The 23,167-nt window shown below is 42.7% G+C and overlaps 1 long non-coding RNA gene across 2 annotated transcripts; it reads right to left on the bottom strand.

Moving 5' to 3' along the window:
* Positions 1 to 6,377: 6,377 nt before the first annotated feature.
* Positions 6,378 to 17,651, bottom strand: LOC125309068. Of its 2 annotated transcripts, XR_007196068.1 has the most exons (4): positions 17,362 to 17,651; positions 9,780 to 10,647; positions 9,348 to 9,515; positions 6,378 to 7,863 (listed from the first exon to the last, which is right to left on the bottom strand). It is a non-coding gene; the product is annotated as an uncharacterized LOC125309068 (long non-coding RNA). The 2 variants fall into 2 exon arrangements; XR_007196067.1 differs by having other exon boundaries at positions 9,348 to 10,647.
* Between the last annotated feature and the right edge of the window lie 5,516 nt (positions 17,652 to 23,167).

Genomic DNA, 23,167 nt, shown 5'->3' with positions numbered 1-23,167 from the left:
CCCATTTCCTGCATGTGTCATGCCGTATTGTAATTGTTAAAACATATCACCCAACATCTGTCCAAGACAGACTCATCTGCACATCTGGCCACGAATTAATGTTGACTTGATGTATCATGTTTGCTTTAAAGGTTGTATCAGCAATAGCGGGGATCCGTCACTTCTGTTGATGTTCAAACAAAACAGAGAGCTAGCTCGCTACTCCTTCCCCCTCCCTCCCGTGCAATTAAAACTCTCCTAAGCGCGTATCTCGTCGATTATTGGTTGAAGCACTTTATTTTGCCTTTGAGTGGGTTGCCAACCCTTGTTGGTAGCAATTGTTTTTGTGTACAGATCTCGGAGCCTAGGCTGCCTAGAGAGACACGATTTTTTGACGGCCTGCTTATGGGGCAGACAGCTAGCGGATCGTTAGGAAAGATTAGATAAATGTGATCATTTATGTTTGGGCCTTTTTTGGGCCAAGGATACAACCTTTAGTACCACAGAGATCACCAGTGACCTTACATACTCATTGTCCATCTGTGTCCTGTAGCCTAGATACAGAAGCACATTATCCAACAGAAGAAGACAAACCCAATTTGAGTGGTTAAGTCTGTGGAAAAGTCATGTCTGTATCTACCTGGAGCCAAAGGGACACATACATCAAGTCAAGGGTGCACTTATTGCCAAAGTAGATCCATCAAGTTAAATATTATTGAAAAATACATCACTCCAGTAACTGCTACTATTACTGCTAATCTAAACATTCTGGCACAGAGCTTTGACATTGGAGATTCTACTTGAGGCTCCCTTGTAAACAGCCAGAGATGAGGAGTCACTCACCTCTCTGCTACTGCGGTCCTCTACAGATACATTTTTGCTGCTGTCAGCATGTTTTGCCTGTCTGAGTGACAGAAACATTTGTATCAATTTGCATTGACACTGCAGTCAAAACATCAAGAAGAGTCTTGGGAGGTGGGAGAAGCCGCTCAAAACCTTCATAGATCTACTACAACGTCTGGAATTGGAAAGGTTGTTGAAATCAACATCCAATCAAATACCTTCTTCCATTCCATACTCCTAAAACAACATTGAACAACCATGCATTTACACACCCAGGACTTGATACAATCACTGTAGTTTTTTTTTACCAGAACACACAGTAGAGAACAGCTCAGGAAATGCAAGGAGAAATTAGTTGATTTTGACAAAAATTTCAGTGAGATAATGGCCTATGGATAATCCAGGTGAAGAGTTTATGTTAAGGGAAGGACTGTGTTTACCAACACAGATCGGTAGGAGCCTGGGGAGCAATTTTGGGTTTCCTTGATTATGAAATAGTGCTTTCTGCACCTCCTGTAGTTTATAATGACTGCTTGTTACTGTATGCTTTGGTTGTGCATACTCCAGCAGTTTGCAATGACTGGTAGTCTGTGTATGCTTGAGTTGTGTCTCTTGAAGTCTGTGGTTTGGCCAGAGTTTGAAGTGAAGGATTGCATGGGTAAGACCTAAGGAGTACTGAGCTCAAATCTAAGCTGTCACTACACAGAAAAACAGAGGGTGTTTTCCTCCTCTCCTGCCATTCGTATTAATTAAAGATACCCATGGAAGCGGGTCTACTGACTCATGGCAAAACCACTTATTTATGTTTTTTTTGGAAAACAATATTATTTCTTCTTATTTTTCCCCACAATTCTGGATTATGTGTAACTACAGTGTCAGTGAAACCCAGTCCAATTTACTGGATTTTATAGTCCATAACAATTCTGTTTCAGACATAAATACATAGACAGACAAATATGTTGGAATAATAGTTCTATGATAATTCATCTGTATAAACAATCACATGATATACAGGCCAGAACAGTAAGAGCAAAAACAGAGCTACAACTTCTCCCCCCAAAAGTCAAAATCCTGGTTTGTTTATCTGCAGTGTAAGGGCCAGGTGCATCATGAACTAAATATACTGTGCAGGGTTTAAGTGGTAGCACCATGCTGCATACAGTATCTGGAGACCTGCAATGTGTTTATCTGAATGGGCCCACGACAGGGCTTCCTTCCTGGGGCCTACTGCAGCTCAACCAGGACAGGATCCCCCTTTTTAAAGGGCCCCGTTGGCAGAAAGACCCACTTTGTACACTGGCACCTCTGGAGGGACCCGCGGGGTATTCCCAAACCTCTGCTGCAATATCCTCGCACAGGAGATGCCCCTCTGCACCTTGGCCTGAACATCTCGCTCCAATTTCCCCCTGCTGTGCCCAGTGTTGACCTTAGCTAGGCCCCGGCTGGCCCGGTGTGATTCTATACAGTCATCACTCACGCACAGCACAGGAAAGCCTGGCTCTCTGGAGGGTGGAGTGTCTCTGATGTCCAAGACCGACTTGATAATGTACAGTAGCTGCCCAGTGGCTGTATTGGGGACGGAATGCGTGGCATGTAAGGTATTTCCACAAAGGACTTTACAGTCAGTGATACACTTGAAGGGTCTATCTGAAGATCTTAAAAATGTCAAATTGAAATTGTACCCACCCTGAATTATATATATTTTTTTGCATCAGCATAAAAAAAAAACAATTTTGAGGTTAAGGTTAAATGGTTTAACCTAAATGGAGGTTAAGGTTAAACTCATTTATCACCGCATATAACGCTGCCGCATGACATGTTGTGTGGTACGTACCCACTATTTCATATCCCATTTACTTCCTGTTCCTGTCTAAAATCCTGGTTAACTCACACTCCCTGGGAACTCCCTGCTTCCCTGTCCTGTTCGACTGCTCTTACGCGCCCACGCCGCGACGGGCAGCATTGCTCCCCTTAGAAGGGGTAGGCTATTGTCCTCCATAGGGATGTTTGTTTGCATTGGTGTGTTTGATGTATATGTTGTTTGCATAGAGTTTGTAAATGAGGTGAGGTGCGTCTGCTCAATGGCCGCCAGTTCAGCTCGTCACTGCCTGCTCGACAGCCACAAAGAAATTGGACTTACCAATGGAGAACATTCTATGATCGCCTCCCTCAATGTCGCTGACATTAAGGGCCCTCTCATGACATTCTAAAGTGCATCATCACTCGTCAAAAGTCTATTCAAATTTAGTAGGATGTCCAGTTCACATTGGGAGGGGTTTCGTTATCAAACGTGGAGCGCATGGCGCAACAAGGTGTTCCTAGGTTTTTTCATCAGTCATATGGGTGTGTTTGGGGCGTAACATCATTTTAAACCAATGAGAATGACATCTGTCATTCCCTTTAACGGGATATGTCAAATAAATGCATCGGTATTTTGGCATTCAACGGCACATTTGAAGGAGGCTGCTTGCGAGACCGTATGGAATAGTCATTCTTAAACCATGCTTTACTAAAACCTAGCATAGCCTTCACGCATTTGCACTCGTCTATTATTTTAACTCATTGGCAAAGTGAAACTAACTTCACCAAGGAGTCAGACAGTTATATGCAGTTACTTTCACTATTGACTGACAATGGGTTACCACCGAAAACATAGGCTGGAAAAAGCAACACTTTCCCTAATATTGCTCAAATGACTGAATAAAACAACATTTATCCTGCAGAGGAGTTGCTTATATCTCGTGACAGTGCGTCTTCAGCTGTGCTCCATACGTATCTCTCGCCTCTCCCCTAATCACTTTTAACTGTCATTACCAATTTGCAAATGATGGTGAATAACTACACATTATGAGATGTACAGTATTTCGTAATATCTTTATTCTAATTATGTTTCCCATTGTAATCGTGCAATTTGTAATGCTTTGCATGGACGTGCGCAGTTGTGCGTTCATGAATGATAGAAGGATGGTGCGTGCACCTGCCAATATGACTGTTGACATGCGCTCTTAAAATAGCATATGAACAACTCGCCAGTGACTTCTGACCAAGTTTAGGTGGTGTATGATAGCGATTTTTAGACAACGCGACAGGCCCCTCCCTAGGTTGTTAATTGCCACACCCCTGGGCGCAATGCTTAAAAAATAAACGTGCAAAATACCAAATTAAACTTTCCACGGGTGAATAACGATTTTACGCCATGCGCTGGTGCCCAAAATACAGCCCTAAGACTGAATTACAATTAGGGGTGTCACGATTTTGATTTTATATCGAAATCGATCGAAATTACATCTCAATTTCGAACTTCGAACTCAAAAGTAGAATCGACGATGCAGCCACACCCCCAATGTCACGTCCAGCATGTATGCCAAGATGCACAAACGCACATGCACGTGCTGAACTGCGGAGTCTACACTCCTTTAATTTTGGCTGCAGCCAATTGAAATATACACATCAACCTACCGAAATCGAAGCCCCTCTTGCTACTTTGAAATCACCAGTGTGGAAGTATTTTTTAGTTCATTCACGTCAATCAACACTAACTTAGCCTACTCAACTTAACAAGTGAAAAGATGATCTAGGCTAGTTACAGTCCAAAATTACTTTAAGGCTTAAAATGCACATTGATAAGTACATATTCCATGAACACTAACCTTGGGTCTCTTCGGAGTGTGCTGAAACAATCAAATTATCATTATGTGTTGTTTCATTTCACTATGTTCACATCTCTGTTTAGCCTAATGTTTGTTCTGTTTACATTACAACCTTGCGGTTGGAACGGTTTCAAAATAAAAGCCCCCCGAAAGAGAAAAAAGTAAACAACATATAAGGAATGCATTAATAGTAATATATAAAAAAAGATCAAAAATTAAATCGACTTTAAAATCGAAAATTAAATCAAATAAAGGATATATATAATCGTGACACCCCTAATTACAATCCATTGAAGTTGTCATCAAGGATCTCTTTGGTCGACAAGCAGAACTTACAGCCTTGCTCTTACAGGTTGGAGCTACGGAAGAATCTGCTTTCACCTGTTGACGATCCTGCTCCCCGCAACTCTCCATGGGTGCCTACAGCGATAACCCGAGGGAAAACGAAGCGGTCACTCCCTCTCTTCGATCCTCTGGGGAAAGATAGTGTTCTGTGTTTGAACAACCGGTTTGCCCCTCTCGCTGATCCTGGCCCCGACCTTGACTCAAGCATGGAGAGGTGCCCGACGACGGACGGGGTATGCAACTAAGAGACGGAGAAAACGCCATTCCCACAACACATCCAGCTCATCTCAGGACCGATCTCCGCCCGGGCCCAGCTCCACACCCCAGAACAAGCGACTCCGGCTGTCAGTCCACGTCTCTGCTGCCTCCGTGGGATTCCAGGGCTCCTCTGTGGATTCAAGCGTTCATGTGGCGGATCTGCCCTGGCCATCACCCGCGGCTGCTTCAGCTTCAGCTGCTCCTCTTAGGTCCATTACACCCCAAACGCAGCCTGCCTCGCCAATAGCGGCCCCTCAAGCCGATATTGAGGCTGAGCCTACCAGCGCAGCCTTTCAGGCTGCGAACAGCATGGTGGCTAGCCAGTCGCCTCTCTCGCTACTCACTACAGGTCAACAATTGTAGCGGAGCCCCAGAATTGTTATGTATTGGTGACTCTGTCATCAAATTTGTTTCCATTCCTGGTGGGATTACGTACAGCCTCGCTGGCGGCAAGGTGCAAAACTTTTGAGCTCATTCCACTGCTTATCGAATGCCACCCCTCTGTCCATACAGTGATTATCCATGCGGGCACGTGTGACGTCATGGCAAGACAATCAACAAAATTGCACGAGGAGTTTGAATGGCTGACCTCTACTGTTGAAAATCTTGGCAGAACACGCGTTTTGTCTGGACCAATCCCAACACTGAAACATGGCAGCGAGCGTTTTAGCCGTCTCTTTAGCCTGCATCACTGGCTCCAAAACGTTTGCATCGCAACCGGACAGGGCTATATAAACAACTTCGACCCCTTCTGGTCAAAGTTTCTCCTGTATAGATCCGATGGCCTCCGCCCTAATAGGATGGGGACAAAGCAGCTGACTTCAAATCTCATACAGTTCATTGCCTTCAACCTCCCTCCCAAATATAACTGACTATATATATAACTGACCAAATATAGCTGATCATTACTGTGTCCCATTAGCAAATCCCATCTGCTGCTCATATCCCCAACCCTCACCCCCCAAGCAAAAAGGGAGTCTTTATACTTTTTTATATGTTTATTTCTATTGGATTCATTTAGTATTTGTGGCCTTAAAGGTGCTCTAAGCAATGCCATGCATTTTTTAGGCTAAATGTCACTTACTGACTTATTTTATGTCACTTACTGCAAACATCACCTAACCAACCGCTAGCTGTCTGTATCCTGAACATTGTAAAAAAAAGCGATCTCTGTGGACAGCCCAGGCTCCAAGAATGGCAACAAAAACAACCTGGGCAAACCTAGCCCATGAAAACAAAACAAACTGTTCCAGCAAATCACAGACGAGATGCGCGTTTAGGAGAGTTTCAATTGCTCGGGAGCAGCACGGGAGGGAGGGGGAGGAAGTAGGGAGCTAGCTGTCTGTTTTGTTTGAAAGTCAACAGAAGTGACGTTGCCCAGCATTGCTTAGAGCAGCTTTGGTCCCTCACACATGCACCATGATTGGTCAAAGCTAGCTCCTCAGCAGGTTAGAGACCCATTACCTACTGCACCCTTCATTTCAATGGCCATCAAAGAGCAAATTCAGGCAATGATCAAAATGTCTCATGTATGAACTGAAGCTACCATGTGGTGTGTGGGAGTGCTGGCCCGCCTAAGATTAAGCTATTGGTCAAACCAGTGAAAAATGTATTCCTTTGGCCAAACTCACAAAGCATTACTGGGTTAGTGGTATACTTCAGTAATAATCATATCATGTCTTATAGATTTCTGTTTTTGGGAGTGTTATGATCAAATAATCTGAAATCACTTGAATCTGATATAAAGATATAAAAAAGGAGAGTACTGGATATAAGACGTGGAACTGGACACACAAAACAAGCCTTGATTTGTAGCACACATATTCATCTGTTCAGAGGAAACTGAAGTGACCTTTTTGCTTGTGGTGGGTTTCCAAGGAACCAGCTCTTCATTATGTGCGTGCAGGTGCAGGAGCCAAGCTCCATTTCCTAACAGCATCTACTCCACCCTGTCTCCATAGAGCAAGGATTCTGGTCAGAGATGTTTCAGCTTCCCTTCATCTCTGAATCGCTGTTTTCTCTCTCTTTTGTTTTATAAACTATAAATGGTCTCTGGATACTGGTAACCCAGTTTGCTGCTGACTCTGGGACAGACTCGGAGCCGCTGAAGCAGATCGAAGCCGGGTCAGACCGCGGGCCACTCCTGAGACAGCTGTTATCTGTTGCCTGCTATCATTATAGGAGGCAAGTGATGAGCAACTGCTCCGCTGAGCAGGCAAACTGCGAAAAGCCACGTCTTGATTTGAACTCAGCTTTACAGCCATAGTTGAAACGAGAGGTGAACCAGGCCAGGGTCAGGGTTACTTTGTGCAAAATTAGAATCCCCTGAGGGATGCCCGCAGTTAAAGCAGGAGGGCCAGTCATTCGGGGTCCCAGTTTTCCAGTGACTCATTGCACAAAACTTACATGGGCCATGCCAATCCCCGAATGAGAACAAGCTTTGGTTGTAATTTCTGCTGTCTGCTCTGGATCTTTCTGGAAAAAGGGAAATGTCACATCCTCTGCATGGTAGCTGAAACAGTTGCAGCACTACAGTCAATGAGAAAAAAAATGAAGAGCTGCCTTTTGGCAATACAAAAATAACTTGGGTGAATCATCTGTGACGTTTTTTCTCCGTTTATAATGCTCTCTGTGGCGGTCTGGTGTGTCACCTTCCTGACCAAAAAAGTCCAACCAAACTTCCAAACGCCAACTTGCTTTGTTGAGAAGAACATTGCTGGTCATGAAACCTCCAAGGTCAACTTTTGTTGGTGAGATGAACATTGTTCTCTCTGCACGTCATGGTACACTGGAGAGAGAGAGAGAGAGAGAGAGAGAGAGAGAGAGAGAGAGAGAGAGAGAGAGAAATGAGATGGGAGATTACAGCAGACGGAAAATACATTTAGAAACGTTTCACCTCTGATCTTCCTCACTTTCACAGATGCACGGTGTTAAACATCACCAGCAGGAGGTTAAAACAGTGAAACGCTCATTTGAGAGGCCAAGACTGAGTGAAATAAAACACCTGTAGTACTGCAGATCAGATCCTTGACCCAGATCCTCATGCCAGATTTGGGCCAGATTAGGGACAAATTAGCCCCATAGTGAGCCTCCATATGGGCAGTGAAACAAGGTGCCATGGCAACCAGCACAACAACCAAAACACAGCACAGAGAATCAGGAGCTGTCTGTGGGGAGGGTGAGAACATGTTAAACTCAATATCCAGACCTCTCATCCTCATCATCCTTAGTGTCTCATCATCATCATAAACCTCTTATCCCAAGACTCCACTAAGTCTCTCTCTGAGTGATTATTCAGATAGAGTGAACTCTCTGAAGAGTGGGACATTGTGAGGGCCAAAGGTCAAATTAATTGTATTAGAAAGTAAAATGCAACTGGAAGAAAATCCCTACTAGAATCTCAATGTTGATTTATTTCTAAAACGACCCTGACAACAGAATTTCCCCAAAGTGCTTTAGGCGAGGATCACATCAGCCAGCGGCAAATGGCAGCGGCAAACGTAAGGCAACGCTCAGACCATAATAAGTTTTATCTCGTTCCTAAGCAACACAAACGATTTGTCAGTTGAATACGCTCGCGTTGCGCTTTGAAAGTTGAATTAAGTTCAACGCTCAGCTTGTTCAACGCTAGCGTTACGCCAGCGTTGCCACCGTTCCGCTGCCGAACCATAGAGAACAATAGGAAACCTGCCACTTGCCGCTGGCTAATGTGATCCCCGCCTTATAGTGCCCGTGGCTGTAATTCATGAGTGAATTGATCACTAAGTGCCTTGCTCAAGGGCATTTCAGCCGTTCCTTACAAGTCCGAAGTGCTAACCAGTAGGCCGCGGCTGCCTTGGAATACCCTCCAGGTCCAAAATGCTATTCTCCAGCTTCAAATGTTGTGTGGTGAGTTAGTGTTTTTGTGTTTTAGGGCTTATCGTACAGCACCAACCAGTACTCCCATAGCCATATCCCCAGACCCAATCAGGCCATCAACCCCATTCTCCCCTCACTGTCAGTGACAATCCACTGAAAAGAGGTGGGTAAGAGGAGCATGCTCTGTCATAAAGGCAAAACACATCCATTTTAATCAGACAGTGTCCCCCATGTAACACACACCAGTCTGATGAGGGACCTCCGTGGAGCAGACACCTTATCGGACTCCGCCACTGAAAGGAGACCTCTGTTTCCGGAACTTTCCCACCGCAGGTTAGCTGCTCTCTGAGTGTGTGTGAGAGAGAGAGAGAGACACAGAGAGAGAGAGAGAGAGAGAGAGGAATGGGATGCTACCTTTGGTCGCCCATCTTCAACAGGGCCAGACCTTGTGTTCTGCTCCTTCTTTAAGAAAAGAGTGCGTTATCTCTCTCTCTCTCTCTCTCTCTCTTTTGTCCCTTTTCATCTCCTCCTTAAGCATTGACTCCAGCTGGCCTCGAGAGAGTCATTCTGACCCTGTGAACACTAACACAGAGAGCAGACGCTTTATTCACCCATCACAGTGATGCATTCGGACACATAATTTATACACCATTCAAACTGGAATGAAACAGATACACTAACTCACATGCTGGAACAATTATTCACAAGCAAAAGGTGTCATTCTGTGTAATTTAAATACAATGGAAACCACCAGTAAGGAGAAGATAGTGGTGTTATTACATATTATTATGTCTTCATACAGTATCTCTCTCATGGCATCTTTCTTTCCATACACAGTGTCCATACCTCAGAGCTGTGCTCATCTCCATCCTCCACATCTGGTCCTCTCCACCTTCATCTGCTCTCCCATATCTCCCTGCTTCTATTTCTCCCTCTTTGACTCTATCTCTATCTCTCCTCTACTCTCCCCTTCTGCTGACCTCCTCCAAATTACTCCCAGGGAAACACACACACACACACACACACACACACACACACACACAGACATACAGTACACACACACCAGTAAGCCCAAACACATGGAGCTCTGGAGATGGTGACTCATGATACAGTATGTAGGACGGCCACTGTATGTGTGTGTGTGTGTGTTTGGCCCTGGGCAGCCGATGTAGCCCTTTCAGACTGAGCATTTTCCTTTTAATGAAAATTTAAGACAGGGATTTGTATGTCAGGGATGACTAAGACCTCTGTTGCTGCTGTTTGTGTTTGTGTGTGTGTCTGTCTGTTGCCATGTGTGTATGTGTTTCCTGCATGGTGGGAGTAACTGCTGAATGTTTGTGCAAATTTGTGTACTTGTTTTCATTATAGTGGACACTTTTTGTGAAAAGTTACCGGTATATTATATATTTGACAAAATTTCATACTACTAATAACTGTATGAGTCACCAGCCACCAGGTTGGCTAAAGAAAGGAAGGAAAGCTGGCAGCAGTAATCCCTGGCAGGTGAGGATCCATGGTGTCCTTGTTTTGTGTGAAATGACTGACCAATGTGGAAATTCCACTGTGACAGGGAGTCCCACTGTCTCTGTCGTGCAGGACATCTCTTATATTTCACCATGGACTTTGACCTCTGTCAACACCACGGCTGATACCATTGAAGAGGGGGAGATGAGTTAGAGTCCTGCCATCTTTCATCTGAAATGGAGGAAAGTCCCTAGAACAGACATGGGAACGTGACATGACACATCATCTTTTCCACATGTACCATGGGAAGGATGTAACCCCAAGAACCTTTAAAGTCCCCATGCTGTGCTGGTGGTGTGATATAGACAGGGATGGGCACAAATACATCAACATGTATTTCCAAATAAAATACCAAATACCCACCTTAAAAATGTATCAAAATAAGCTACAAAATACAGCAGCCAAAAAATGTATGGAAATAAAATACTGTATTTTTGTATTTTCAAAATACTACAAAATACTTCTTTCTAAAAGTCTTTTTTGTCTATCCCTTCACTTGTACACCACCTGGAAAAACATCGGAAAGCAAGAGACTCCTTCATAATCAGTCAACAGGTTGAATATGCTGACCCCTCATGTTAGACATCCCAATATAAAATTCTGCCCTGATAAATGTTTGGTAACTCAAGGAACTCTTCCTTATTAAGTATCCTTATTTACACTATTGGTGTAGTAGATTGCCCACTATGGATCAGTGACAATAACTCAAAGACAAACAATCCAAATGAATGATTTATTTAGAAAGTTAACCTTTTAAGTTATTTAAAGGAAAATTCCGGTATTTAGCACTTTGAGTCCCTTTTCTGGTTTGTTTTGGATGAAGTAGAGTGGTGGACATCGACATTTTGACGATTGATCCTGTCTTGACTTTTCTGTCTCTGGACTTCCAGGGTTATGGTGAGTTTCATCTCAGTTGAATCATTTTGTATACACCTGAAACTGGTGTGTGCACAACCTCTATCAATGTAAATACAATAAAAAGTAAAAGATAAAAAATAAATCCAATCTGCAGCACTGCGCGTTTTGTGTTGTGATGACTAGTGCATAGCATGGCATGTCCATTGCAAGTGTGAATCAGCGCCAAAATTCCCTAGTGGCCGAGAGTGGTATCACAGGGGCTTGACCATGCAAGGGTGCCACAGACATACAGAGACAGAGATTTTGTGCTCTATAGATAGATGTCATCACAGTGCTTCACAGAAAGTATTTTACAATATTTTGAAAATACAAAAATACACAACACTCTCCATTTTCAAAAAACTCCTGAAGACCCAGCTCTTTAGACAACATCTCCTCTCATAGCACCACTTGCTGATGCTAGCACTTACCAGCCGTCTTGAACTGACACTCAACTGTTTAAAAACAGCACTCACTGATGCACTTATTCTTACTGTACTCTACCGTTTTTAAATTGTCCTAAAATTGTTAAAAGAATTGCTTTAAAATTTAACTGTTACCATGTTGTTAGTCGCTTTGGTTAAAAATGCGTCAGCCAAATGTAATGTAATAATGAAGTATTTTGATGCAAAATACGAAGGCATTCTCATCATCTCAATAAAATACAAATTACAAAATAGTATTTTGTATTTGAAATACGTAATTGAAATATTAGAAATACTGCCCATCCCTGGATATAGACAACTTTAACATGCAGGGTTAAGCTGATATCTGCCAGGTTTGGCACAGCCAGAGTGGCACAATTGAGGTGGGCCTGACTCTGATAAACTACAAACATTTGAAACCTTGAGGGGTTGACTTGATTTTGATGTGATGGTGTGTTTCTGCAAGGCCTTCCTGAATGATTTTGATGTGTTTGTGTGTTTCTGTAAGGCCTTCCTGAATCCTGGACAGCTCTCCCAATAGGGAGGGAAAGTGAAAACCAGCGCCCCAAGTTCTTGCGTTCCTATCGAAGAGCAGCTCCAATGTTAAGTCCCATAGACCCTATTTTTTAAAAAAATACTGTGAAGCCAAATCAGCGATCTTATCCACCAAAAATATTTTTCAGTGTCTATACAGTAATAATCTACTAACTGTGAAAATATCAGACCATATTTTGCCTTATTTAAAAAAATCGAAATTGCTCCTTTTGTTTCATAAACGAACTACAAAAAAGCCACGTGACTTTACCCTTCGACGTTACTCACGGTAGCATGGTTTGTTTATTAGCCTGGTTAGCATTGCCACTTAACACTTACTGCCAGCTCTTCATGTGAGTAGAAGCACAACACCAGTTATCCAGACATAAAGGTTATCACCACGCGGTTTACATCACCTTCCGTTATTACAAAAATATGTAAGCCAGTTAAGCAAATTGCTGTATTGATCAGTTAGAGATTAAAGCCCAAACCTGTGACGCCACATGCAACTGTAGTTTGTTATCACCATGTTACGACAAAAACTCAAAACAATTCAACTGATCCTAAAAATAAGGTATGACCACTTGAAGCAATAGAGGTGACCCCAGTGCCAAACATATGGAAGGCATTAAATTAAGATCCCAATGTGCACCGAGATATATTTTTTCTAAAAAAAAATCCCATCCCCTCCGCTAAACTCTAGGAACGCAACCACTAGATGGCGATGAGATTACTTTCCCTCCCTATACACGAATCCGACGAGCGTTCTGTGGAGGTTGCCATCTTGTGGCGACGCCATTACTGAGCTGTTACTGGTATGTAAACAAACCTCCGTGATAACGCACCCTCAATGACAGCTACAGCCAGGCAGTGTGGCTTGTTGGGTTGATGATGTTAGACAGGGGCCTCTGGTCACAGATGAAGCTAGCGATCTTACAGATTATGTATGCAAATAGCTTAGAGTAGAGAATGAGGAAATAAAGACATAATTGGGACTAGGTTGATATATCTACTTAACTACTGTAGCTAGCTAACGTTAGCAATAACTATGCTAGCTAGGCTAGCTAACGAGGAAACTACAAATATCTGTCCATTTGGCATGTTTTCCCACTCGACATTATAAAAGAAGTAGTGACAATGACAGCTACAGCCAGGCAGTAGGGGAGAGCCAGGACAGTTGAAACACTTTTTAATTAAACGTAATTTACAAAGCGATAGTACCACACTGAAAGCTAATTTGGTCACTAGTAACCTACATCTGTCCTCTATCAAATACAGATGCATTTTCATCTTTGAACAAAACCGTTCAGGAATTATTACAGCAAAAGTGGGACGTGCATATTGTTTCATTCGTCCCTCCTGGTCGGGACAGTTGAAACAACATAATGTGAATGAAACATACAGTTTAAGCCATATAAACGTCCCACAACTTCAAAATCTTACTACATAGCATGTATGGTCCTCCCAAAAGGTTTTATTTTAGATAGATTGTTGCAGGGCTATATGTCTTTGTGCATGTCTGTTAACAACTCATTGCCATCATCGTGAAGCGTCCTGTATGAAGCCGTTTTTGAAATATGCTTTGTGGATGATTCTGCCATGTTTTTAGCTAGAACGCTAGAAGCTAGAAAGCTTTCCCATTTATATCATGTTTATATTGTTGAAAATGTCATTTCACTAGGTTTTTACGTGGGTTAGGCCACTGCACATCCAAATAAGTAGGCTTAACGACCCACCAGCCGTCAGTCTCCATAGGATACCATGGGGAAACTCGACCCCCTACCTGGTGGGCCCAAATGTATTTTCATCTTCCTAAAACTGTTTTTCCATGTCTCACCTCCATAAATGATTGTTTAAACACAGATATTTGTACATTCAATTAAAATGCATGGAGTTACAGCCTGGTCGGGACGATTGAAACACTTGTCCCGACACAGACATATGTCACTATAGCTTGTTTTGCTTTCCATGTAAACAAGCATGCGATATGAAAGTCTGGGATTGTGGAGAACACCAAATGGTCTACTGAATGAGCATTAGGTCGAACCTTTAAATGAAAAACACTCATTGATAATCGACAAAATGTAACCGCTATGAAGTTTACTTTTGCGCATCAAAACTCGTTTATCGCCAGTAACTCTGTGATAAAATGACATAGCAGGAAGATATTTGGCCGAAGGACGTCTGTCTATCATCATTACACTCGGAGAAAACTGGATTGTTTCATTCGTCCCGTGTTTCAATCGTCCCGGCTCTCCCCTATGGCTTGTTGGGTTGATGATATTAGACAGTGGCCTCCGGTCACAGATGAAGGTACAAGCGATCTTACTGATTATTTATGAAAATAGCTTAGAGTATGAGGGAATAAAGACATAATTAGGACTAGGTTGATATTATATCTACTTAACTACTGATATCTAGCTCTAACGTCATAACTATGCTAGCTAGGCTAGCTAACGAGGAAACTATAAAAATATCTGTCCATTTGGCAACAATAAATAAATGAATGGATATCAAATAAACAAATTCATGTTTTTCATTTGTGACCATTGTTTATCTAATTTTTACATTTCAAAAGGAAAGGGTAAGGTACAGCTAACTGCTATCTGTGCAAACCGTATGGTAACGTTAACGTTAGGCTACCAGACAGGGGCAGTCCATCCAGGGTATTTTGTGTATCTCACATTTTTTTTTGTTCCAACTGGTAATTTTATTGCTGCTATTGGAACAATTGAAAACGGAACATGTTTTCCCACTCGACATAAAATAATAGTGAGACAGTCGTAAATAGCGGGCTGTTATCCCAGTGGACGCAACAAATCCAATAGGAGGGACTGGCACAATGCTACCCAGCAACAGCTCAGTAATGGCACAATGCTACCCAGCAACAGCTCAGTAAAGGCGCCCGCTTACTTCCGGTAGTTTCACCGGATTCGTGTATAGGTGCAGTAATTTCCTGTGTATTAGACGCAGGACAGTGTTTTATGCAGGTTTAGGTATTTTTGGCTCCCTCTAGAGTCGCGATATATTTACACAATGCAAATGCTTTTGTTGTGGAGCAAAGAGCTATTTCTAGTGACAAGGTAATGTTTCACGATTCTCGCAATATTTGTTGGTCCTCCATTCTTGAAGTTGCATGGTTTTCCTGGTAGCGACTCGCTATATGTATGCTGTATGGCTATGGTGAATGATTCCCCTATTGCAAGTTTGTTTAACATCAAATTGGCTTCGTAATGGTTATATTAAGGTGAAAGTCTATAGAGTACCTATAGTGCCCATGTACTAACCGCAGTGTCCAATAGCCCCATGAATTACAATCAGATAATGCTTTAATCATAAAGAATGAAGAAAATAAATGCATTCCCATGTATAGCCCAACCCATTGCATTAACCTCATAGCTGAAAAAAAAAAATCTAAATCAATAAATCTTGATTAATAGTCAGGAAAATACAGTAATGACTCTGTAATGTAATTCAGCAGATGCTTTTATACATACATTTGCACCAGTGTGCTTCCTGATCATTGAACCCTTCTTGTATGAACTTACTAAAGCTACCATGTAGTGTGTGGGAGTGCTGGCCTGCCTATATTTAAGCTCTTGGTCATGGTATCAAATATGAAAATAGAAGAAAAAATAGCTTTGGTTAGACTTCAGACTTTGCCCGCCATATCATGGCTCAGGATCATTAGCATCTAGCTCTACTAGTGGCTCCCCCAGTTAAACCACTACAACACACTTTACTGGCCTGGGACACTTTCCCTGCCGTTTCCTGTCAAGTCAGATCCTCTGTAGCAGTCATATTATTGTAACTTTCCAGCCCTCGTACACAGGTGGAGTCGCAGGGCGAGATACCCCCCCCGACCCCCCCTTAGCAGGGTGACTCCCAGGAGGCCTCATTTATATAGTGGCTGTTTGAAGGTAGCAGCAGCACTGGGGCCCAGGTGAGGGTGAGCACTCCTGGGGGACATGTTAATGTTAATGGCTCCTGTTCAGAACATAAGCTGAAAGACACATGCTGCTGCTGCGTGGGTTGGGGGGTGGGGTTGATGGTGGGGGACCGGCCCATGATGTTAGCTGAGGACTATATTATTTGGTTGGAGCTGGGTGCAGGAGGTGTTTTTATTTGTAAGGAAAGATACCCATTGCTGAAGAAAATATTCAATACATGACTATTTATCAAGGCAGAGTCGACTGAGGACTTGCCTTTGGATTTCTTATGCATTCTAGCTGCAGTGGCCCTCTCTGCTCTGGTACTAAGTGCTGATTTTTAACCCGTAACACTTTCTGTCACACAGCAAATATCTCCTCGCACTCTGCCACCTGTCCTCTCACTGTAAAAAAACAGTCTTCTTACACAACACAACCCATGGCTCAGTGAACTGGAAACGAACAAAGTGGAGCAAGCCTGTCCTACATACCACCAAAAAGGGAGAACAGGAGTTTGGGGAAAGGGGGTTTGGGGGAAGTGAAGGCAGGGGTGAGTTCGGTCTCAGTGTTTTGTTTGGTGTTTGATTCGAATATCAACAAATGTGGCATCATCTGTAATCGCTCACAGCCTCTCTAAGTGGAGCAGCTGCTGGTGTTCACTGATATGCTCACACAAAAATCGCTGCAAAAGATTCTTTCCAACAGGTTTTATCGTAGTTTTTGTCCAACTCTATTGACTTGTATTGGATGTGCTGTGAGGTACGGTATTACTCCGCTGCCGGAAACGGATATGGAGTTGTTTGTATTCTTTCTGTAGTCTTATGCAGTCGCGGTATCGTAGGCTACTACGCTATCCAAATTATTGTCACGTCCAACCATGGCTAATGCTAAAATGTCTTGGAACTTACACAATGTGAATGATAGCCTACGTGAATCATTACGTTTTCATCATGAAAGTTCCACAACCAAAAAAAATAGTAAACGTACAAAATCATGTAGCCAAATTATTCATGTAGGCTAGGTTTAGGCTTATGATGTGAACATGACAGGTTATGGACATAACAAATAAGTTCATTTTCCGCCTGTTACAAACGTTACGTTACAAAATGTCAACCTTACCCCAAGTTCTTCCAACTCTGTCGTCCCAGGAGGTAATGTGGGAACCGCTGTATTTCTCAGGCGAAGAAGTTCAGTAAAATGCAGACCGCAGAGACACGGTGATCAGTTTTCTGCAGATTCTCAACAGGTGTGCTCACATCCAACCCCAGAAATTCCAGCCACAAGTTTAGCCTTTCTGGATCGTTAAAAGGAAGTCTGTGACAACTTTTGCTATGAATTTTCCCGCAATTCGGAACTGCACAAAATCGCCTCATTTGTAGCTGTCTGTTTCAAATACTTGAAGACAGCGATCTTCTGCTTCTTCTGTGTATTCAATGAAATGCCAGTGGTTTGCTTGTAATTTGCAAGACGGTGTAAGGTGCATTATCGCCACCAACTGGGCTGGAGTGTCTATTATTCAAGCTCTCAACGTAAGAATGTACGGGTGTGAGGCGTTTGGAAAAATAGCTCCACAGTTTTACAACGCATGGTAAAACACCTGTTGGAAATCATCTTTTGCAGCGATTTTTGTGTGAGCATATCAGCGAACATCCCTGACCACTCGGTGAGTTTCACGTCTTTGTAAACGAAAGTTTAATGCGTTGTTGTAAGGATTGTTCCAGTGCACCTATGCAGCGTTGTGGAGGAGGGGGGTCGCTACCACAGAAACCGAAAATTCTCAGGACAGCAGCATGTGTCCAAATTTCAATCTTAAACGTTCTATTTAATCATAAACTATCTGAAAACAGGGCTTTAAGTGTAAAATACCGAACTTGTCCTTTAATGCTAGCTCTACATGTGTTGGCAGCGCTGAGCTGGTCCTCATGCTTTTATTTATGTTTGCTGAATTGAATTTGGATTTGAGCTGGATAAACAAAACTCAGGATTTGAGTCTCTGTGTATATGCATGCACGAGGTTGTCTCTGCCTCTGCTGCCGTGGTGACGTGACTCACCCCCCGTTCGCCCGCCCACCGGCTCGCTCGCTGGCTCCACGATAGAGGCCCTGTGCCAGCGCTTTATGGCTCTTTTAGATTAGTAACTTCAGTGCAGCTCAGAGGCACAGGACATTATTGTTCCCCTCGCTCCTTTGTGTTTTGAGGGAGAGCTTGGAGGCGGCTCCAAGTTGGCTGGAGATGAGGCGATCCATACGGTCACTGAGCCCTCGGCTCGAACACTAGCTGGCAGGTGTCAATGGAAGCGTTGTGAGAACTTTACATTGCCAAAAGCTATGCAGTGATTTTTCCGAGTCCAACATTGTTTATAGTCGAGGTGATGACTGGTAGCTGACCTTCTACATGAAGGAATGAGAGATCTGTGACAAAAAGACAACTCTCACTATTGTAGTGTAAATCTGAGATGAAAATTCACAGATAGGAGAAAAGATAAAATCTTATATCTAAACCAATATGAATTATGTAATATCCTTGAGCAATGTCATCTTTTTTTCCTTCTCACTCTGGAAATGTATAGAAAACACAGGCTTGCATGGTTTCCTACAGTGAGAGTCAAGCATCAGGAGGTACTTTTAGTTGGGATAGATTGGACTGATGGTCCGGACCTAGCACTAGATCAGTCTAGAATTGTAGCTTAATAAATCATAAATCATAATGATTTACCCATCGTACCTATAATGCTTTAGTTGATGTGTTGTTCATGCATGAGGTCAGGAATGAGAGATTATGAACTCATCTCAATTCATGAAGATCATGAGATATTAACAAATGAAGTCATGCACAAATGAAGTAATGCATAAATCATGAATAATATATATATATATATATATATATATATATATATATATATGTCAGACATCCCAATATAAACCTCTACCCTGAAAAATGTTTGGTAACTCATGGAACCCTTCCTTAAGTATACTTGTTTACTCTATTGGTGTAATAGATTGCCCACTATGAAGTATAATACTATAAGTATTTGAAATGAACATGATTTCTTAATGTCTAGTGACATATCAGGGCCATTTTATGATCAATTGAAATACATTTCTTACATACTGTAAGTTATTTAACTGCATCACTACCACACTTACGGTGAGTTTCATCACAGTTGAATCATTTTGTATACACCTGAAACTGGTGTGTGCACAACCTCTATCAATGTAAATACAAAAAAAAAAAAAAATCTGCAGCACTGGGCCTTTAGTGTTGTGATGACTAGTGCAATATGTACATGCCCATAGCAAGTGTGAAACAGCGCCAAAATTCCCTAGTGGCCGTGTATTTTGAAAATACAAAAGTATCAACACAAGTATTTTGATACAAAATACAAAGGCATTTTTGCCATCTCAATAAAATACAAATTACAAAATAGTATTTTGTATTTGAAATGTATTTTAAATACATGTATTATAAGTATATATACTCTTTTGATCCCGTGAGGGAAATTTGGTCTCTGCATTTATCCCAATCTGTGAATTAGTGAAACACACTCAGCACACAGTGAACACACAGTGAGGTGAAGCACACACTAATCCCGATGCAGTGAGCTGCCTGCAACAACAGCGGCACTCGGGGAGCAGTGAGGGGTTAGGTGCCTTGCTCAAGGGCACTTCAGCCGTTCCTACTGGTCGGGGTTTGAACCCTGATTTACCCTGATTTCCTTTTTTTCTCTCTAATTAAAACCAAGGCTTGTTTCTAAGCTGCACTGAAGAATTTAGTAAGCGAGCAAATTCAGAGAGCAAAGCAGGAATCAAAAATCAGGTGTCCACACGTGTTTGTCACATATTTGTTTTGCAGGCCCAAATCATGTGCCAGCACCATGAATATGAACGTTGTATACTGTTGTATAAATGACTGTATATAAAAATTGTCTAATGGTATAATGACATCAATGATATACAGTATATGTTGAAAGCACACTAATAACACAGTGAAACATGGGAGAACCCATATAGATTGACAAGCATCAGTGCAGCTCAGGGCCTGGTTTCTTCCACAATGCCGTTGGAAATTGTGGCCAAATAGTTCAATCTTTGTTTCATCAGACTGGAGGATTTTACTTCTCATGGTCTGAGAATTGTTTAGGTGCTTTTTGGCAAACACCTGGCAAAAAATGCCTTCCGTCTGGCCACTCTACCATAAAGGCCTGATTGGTAAAGTGCTGCACTGATGCTTGTCCAACTGTAAGGGCTCTTATGCCATGTCCGCAAAATAGCTCTGGATCTCATTCATAGTGACCAAGGCGCTTAGTCCCGGATTACTCAGTTTGGCTGAGCGGCAAGATCTAGGAAGACTGTTGTTTGTTCCGGTCTTTTCCATTTGAGAATGATGGAAGCCACTGTGCTCTTGGACACTTCCAATGCTGCAAAGAGTTTCTTGTATCCTTCCACAGATCTGTGTCTTCACATAACCCTGTTTTGCAAGTCTACGGACCATTCTCTCAACCTTGTGGCTTGGTTTTCACTCTGACATACACCATTAACTGTGAGACTATACGTATACGTAGACAGATGTGTACCTCTCCTAAAAATGTCCAATGAATTAATTTAGGCACAGGTGGACTCCAATCAAGTTGTAGAAGCATCTCAAGGACCATTGATAGAAGTAGGATGCACCAGAGCTCAATTGAAAGCATCATAACAAAGGGTCTGCTGAATACTGTAAATGGGAAATTTCAGTCTTTTATTTTTATACATAATACAAAACACTCCAAACACCTGATTTTTTTTATTTTTGAGTATTGGAGTATTATGTGTTGATTGATGTGAAAAGATGATGTAAGACGGGTGTAAAACATAACAAAATGTGTAAGACTTGAAAGGGTCTGAAAACTTTCTGGTTGCATTGTTCATACCCCTTTCATCTCATCTCTGTGTATCTGATGCTCCATCATTACCTTAGCTTAGCATAAGTCGAATTGGTTGGAATGAAATAGCATAGTTCCCACAAGTGACAATAAACTCATCATAATTTTTTTTATATTATTCTTGTACTTGGATTAGATTATAAGGGTAGAACAAAGACAAAGTCAGGCAAATAATTATCAATATTTGTTAGTGTATACAGTGAAACAACATTTCCAAGTAGAGAGAATAAACTAAATACAGCACTTCGTAAAAAAGGAACATTTTGGCTTCTGCAGCGGGTTGCTGCATGTCTTGGAGCTCGTTGACTGTCATTTTTACTGGCACCACTGGAGATTCACAAACCATTTCCTCATAATCCCAATGGTTGTAGCGAGCCCTGCTGGATGCTTGTGGTATTGCATATTTCCTGATCCACCACAAAGGGGTGGAGTGCTACATAGACCCTCTTATACGCCATCTTCACAAACGATTTACCATCGGTTTTGTGTAAAGCAACTGTACAAATGTATGCTGATGATTCCACATTGTATTATGCTGCAGAAACTATCAGTGAATTGGACAATGTTTTAACAGGTGAGTTAAATATGTTTTTTGATTGGATAAAGCGAAATAAGTTGGTACTGAACATCTCAAAAACCAAATCAATTATCTTGGGATCGAGTCAGAAACTGTCAACCACGCCAAAGATAAGTATGAACTTGTCTGGGGAACCTAGAGAACAGGTAGATAAAGTAAAATTACTGGGTACAATAATAGATAGTCAGCTCTCATGGGCAGAACACATCGATAGTGAAGAAGATGAGTTATGGCATCTCCATGGTGAGGAAATCGTGGGACAGGTGGCTAAATCAAAAGCCTGTTTGTTAATTTTTCCAGAAACAGAAACATTAAAGGTGCAGTCAGTGATTGTACAATCCCATAAAACTTTATTACATTAAGCAGTCACCTCCTCATAATCCGCTAGCAACCAATTCTGTAAGTAGGCCTACATTGTAAAAAAAAAAAAAACGGTCTCTGTAGGCAGCCCAGGCTCTGAAAACGTAAGTTACGCATGTAACTATGGATCTGTGAGACCGAGGGATGACCGTCACTACGGTCTAAAAAAGGAATGATAACCTTCGTTCTGCCTATCACCGAGACCATATGTCAACAAAGTCATGCCCATGACCTCCGGAAGCAGAACGACTTGAGCTTGTAAATAGCCGGAGATTGCTCGGTTCAGTCTCCTACCTTGGCCCTCAGGATGGTCCGGCGACAAGGATAGTGGCCCGGTCATCCCTCGGTCTCACAGATCCATAGTTACATCGCGTAACTACGATCTGTTTTACGACCTCACTCTGACCGTCACACGGTCTAAAAAGGATGACACATACCAAAAAATTCGCGAGGAGCTCTAAGCTAACCATTAAAACCTAAACCGGTCCGTCCGCGGACATGAGGGCAGCGTCGTCAACCAGAGCTGGGCGAAAGTGGCGTCCACCCTATAAAACCTGGTAAAAGTGCAAAGGCGTTAAGCCCATGAAGCCGCTGCACAGATATCGCTTGCTGGTACCCCTTAAGGGCAGCCCAAGGCGTAGCCATACTCCTGGTGGAGTGAGCCCTTGTACCGAAGGGACCGGCATTCCCAGAGCCTGGTAGGCATGGGAAATAACCTCAACCAGCCAATCGCGACAGCCGCTGTTTGGAAGCGGTAGTCCCTGCTTCGCCGCCCCAGAACAGACAAAAAATGTTGAGTGTGTTCCCTCCTCAACGACTGCGTGCAGGGCCAGATAAGCTCTCAAAGCCCTGACTGGCACAGAGTGAGCAACTTGTCGCTCTGCCTGTGAGGCAGCAGGCGGCTGGAATTGGGTCAGCTCAAGAACCTGGTTGATAGACTGCTGACTTAGAACCTTAGGCAGGAAGGCTGGATTAGGCCAAAGTGACACGCTAGTGCCCCCTGCCTGCCACCTCAGGCAGTCTTAAGCTGGCGGAGAGGCGCACAGCTCCCGGCGCACCTGGCGAAC

This window comes from Alosa alosa, chromosome 16 (genome assembly GCF_017589495.1).
Source record: "Alosa alosa isolate M-15738 ecotype Scorff River chromosome 16, AALO_Geno_1.1, whole genome shotgun sequence".
NCBI lineage: Eukaryota > Metazoa > Chordata > Actinopteri > Clupeiformes > Clupeidae > Alosa > Alosa alosa.
Note: the sequence above shows the minus strand (reverse complement) of the source record. Positions and strands in the feature narration are given on the sequence as shown.